This window comes from Ursus maritimus, unplaced genomic scaffold, assembly GCF_017311325.1.
Source record: "Ursus maritimus isolate PB19 unplaced genomic scaffold, ASM1731132v1 scaffold_19, whole genome shotgun sequence".
Classification (NCBI taxonomy): domain Eukaryota; kingdom Metazoa; phylum Chordata; class Mammalia; order Carnivora; family Ursidae; genus Ursus; species Ursus maritimus.
The window spans coordinates 46,150,526-46,154,057 of NW_024424341.1; the positions used below are offsets into that span (position 1 = coordinate 46,150,526).

Here is a 3,532-nt window from a genome sequence, read left to right on the forward strand (position 1 = left end):
GTGTTAACTACACTGCAATAAAAAAAAATCTATTCTTGGGGCGTCTGGGTGGCACAGCGGTTAAGCGTCTGCCTTCGGCTCAGGGCGTGATCCCGGCGTTCTGGGATCGAGCCCCACATCAGGCTCCTCCGCTATGAGCCTGCTTCTTCCTCTCCCACTCCCCCTGCTTGTGTTCCCTCTCTCGCTGGCTGTCTCTATCTCTGTCAAATAAATAAATAAAATCTTTAAAAAAAAAAAGAGTGACCAGCAAGAGAAATATAACAATAGAGCAAAAGGTAAATGAAAGCAGCAGCTGGAATTCGAGCTGGTCCGTGCTCGGCACCCTGAACAACATCAGAATGAGGCATTTGCAACACACGGCTTTGAAGCTGGTACCGTAGCTACTTGAAGGTACTGGAAGCACAGGAAGTATCTGACTCGCCCAGGTCATCACACAGGAACAGCTATAACAGACAGAACTCAGAGCCAGAGAAGGCGGTCCCAGCACCCATGTCACCCACCGCCACTGTCTATCCCCCAGCCTGTAACTGGGCTCAGCTGATTTCACTCAAGGCAGCCGGTTTCCAGAGCATAAAAATTTATCTGAATAAATAACTTCTTATTTCCACTCTGCTGCTAAGCCTTGTGAGGCTGGCCACTCCTGTCACTCTGTCTTCTGAAGGACAATTGTCCTTCCTTCTGCAGAATGGCCCAAGACCGTGTTTCGGGGATGTTCTTCCAAAGGCACTAATGGAAGAGTAACTATACTTGGGTCAATGTGAATATCTTCCTAGGATGCAAAAGAGCCCGGAGAAGAGACGAGCAGTTTCTAAAGGCAAGAAGCCTCATTAGTAGACTTGACTGAATTGCAGGTCCTACGCAAGGTAGACATGTTGTGGTTTGAAATAGGGGAAGAAAAAAGAAGCCAGACAGAACTTAGACTCTGTCAGCTCTAGCGTCCCTGGCTGTTTTAAGACGAGGTTATACCTCTGGTTTTATTAGCGCTGCTTGCCTCCATGAAAGACATATTTAATGACCTCATTGGAGAACTTGAAGCAACACGAGGAGGACAAGCCTTTATAAACCTAGTTTGTGACTTCAGGGTAAGTGCAACGGTCTTAGCAAGGTAAGACAGTCAAGCCACTGCGTAGACCACGGGCTCCCTACCACCCTGCTCCAGAGGAAGTGATCTGACCGAAGGCATCTCGTGATCTGAGTATCCCAGGAGCTACAGACCAGCAATGCTATGGGGCTGCTGTGACAAGGACAGAAGGGACAGTGGCAAGATGACCTGAAAGGAACTTTCGTGAAAAGCATCAGTTTGTGTTTCAGATCAGAATGATCATAATCACACCTGAAGACACCCATTGCCTTCTTCTCAGACAGGGGTGGGGGGGCTCCAAGAACCAAGCAGCCCAACTATGGTTAATTACCTGCCATGTTAACGCTGGCACCATGGCTGGTTTTAACCAGACCAAGGCTAAAAAGAAAAAGGAAAGAGACTATTTTGACTTGGGATCTTGGATGGGACAGAGAAGGCTATTCGTGCAATCTCATTTTCATTCAAAGCAGCTCTTTGAGGACCCGCCTGCAGAGATAGATTTAGGGAAACCAGCCCGTGGGCCTGCGTGAACACTGGATGAGAGAAGAAACAAAATCAGGATATGGACGAACGGAGAAGGTCTGTGGACTGCTGGTGATCTGTGAGGTCAAGCAATGTTCATGACCAGCTGTCATGGTCCTGACACCCCTGGGGTGACTCGGGTTCGTGGCTCTCTGCTAAATGCGGAAGGAATGTGAGGGAAAGTTAAGGGAATGTGTGAAACAGACGTCTCCAACAGGAAAGCAAGGAGGGCGTTTTATTCTGGGCCCATGAATATGCATGAGGATTTCAGATACTGATTTCAGATGACAACCTAGGGTTGAGGAAGAGGCAAGCTGATAAGATAAATATCAGTATGTGGGGGGCCCCGACATGGGACCGTGAGCAGTGACCTTGGATTGTGACGGGGGACTTCATAAGCCAGCAGACTGGAGCTCTAATCCTGCTCAAGCACCCTTTTCTGAAACCAAGATCTTCACCTCAACGTGGACGATGACACGGAGCCACCAGGTGATAAACAGTATTCGGAAACTCGCTCTGAGCTCAGCTGATGTTCCGTGAGCCTACATCAAGAATAAAAGCCTCAGGACTGACTGGGGTCATCTCATTGTGTCACTTGTGTTAGGCGAATTACCCATGATCACGGACGGGGGGAAGCTTTCAGAAACCTTGTTGAATCAACCTCCGACTTCACATCTTTAATGCTTTCCATCTGTCATGCCAGATGGGACCGTCCCATACAAATGGGCAACCTAGACAACCAACATGAGGACTGAAATAAGGTCGAGCCATTTGCAAAAATCACTCAGCTAAAGAAAAAAGGAAACACGTCTCAAAACAAGGTCGGGTTCCAAAGACCCACATCCTTGATCTGAACATCATGTCCCCGCCTTAAGCTGGCAGAAGAAATTCTGGTAAGGAGAAAATTCTGACCCTAAGCCACAGGGAGCAGGACACTCTGCCCTGTCCCTAATGGAGCAGGGGACAAGGCTGGAGAGGGGGTACTAACAGAGTGAACAGGGCAGGTCCTTACCCGTCAGCCTGAGCCCATGCAGCATCGTTCTCCAGGAACATCCCTTTTTCTACCCGCAGCCACATTTTCTGCAAGTTTTCACAGTGCTTGAGGCAGAAGGATGCGTGCACGATGTCCGAGGGATCTTGCAAATGCAGGGACACTTCGGTGACCTGGGCCATGGCCTCCTTCACAAGCGGCTCCTCCTGGGATTTGCAGAGATAGTACAAAGTCTCCTTCACGTCGGGCACCGAGGAGAAGGGTCTGTTCTGGGTGGACCTTACTCTGCATTCCAGTAGCTCCTGCTTGACCACTGTGGACACCGGGCAGCCAAAGGTCGTCCCTAGCTCCCTGGCCCTCTTTTCATTGGCGAGGCCGAACGGGGGCCAGGTGGGGGTTCTTGAGTCCTTCTTCCTTGGAGAGCAGCCTCTGCACACCCCCGATGTCCCAGCCGGGTTTCCCCGCGTCTTGGCCGTCCTCGCCCCGCGGAACGTAGAACGCGGCGGCCAGGAACTGCTGGACGCTCGGGTGGACGAAGCAGTAGCAGCCCTGGCAGTCTCGGCCCTTCTAGAAGAAGCCCCTGTCCAGGAAAGGGCGCACGTTAGACTCGTGCGCGCGCAGCCGGCGCAGGTCGTGCGCATCACACAGGGCGCTCTGCGCCCACACGCCCGCGGCTGCCAGCCGGCACAGGGCGCGCAGCGCAGCGGCGAGGCCAGGCCCCGGGCAGCTGCCCCGCGCGGGCGCGAACCGGCTGCAGAGGAAGCGCAGCAGCAGCGCCGTGGCGGTCTGGCAGGGGGGACGGGGGTCCTCGCCCTGGTGCATCTGCAGCCCTGCAGCCGCAGACAGGTGCACACCATCCAGCACACGGCGGGCGCCGCGCCCATGCGGAAGAGCGCCGCGCCCATGCGGAAGAGCGCCGCGCCCATGCGGAAGAGCGC

The 3,532-nt window shown here is 53.1% G+C and overlaps 1 pseudogene; it reads right to left on the reverse strand.

Moving 5' to 3' along the window:
- Positions 1–2,611: 2,611 nt before the first annotated feature.
- Positions 2,612–3,532, reverse strand: part of LOC121103530 — a 1,722-nt pseudogene continuing 801 nt past the window's right edge.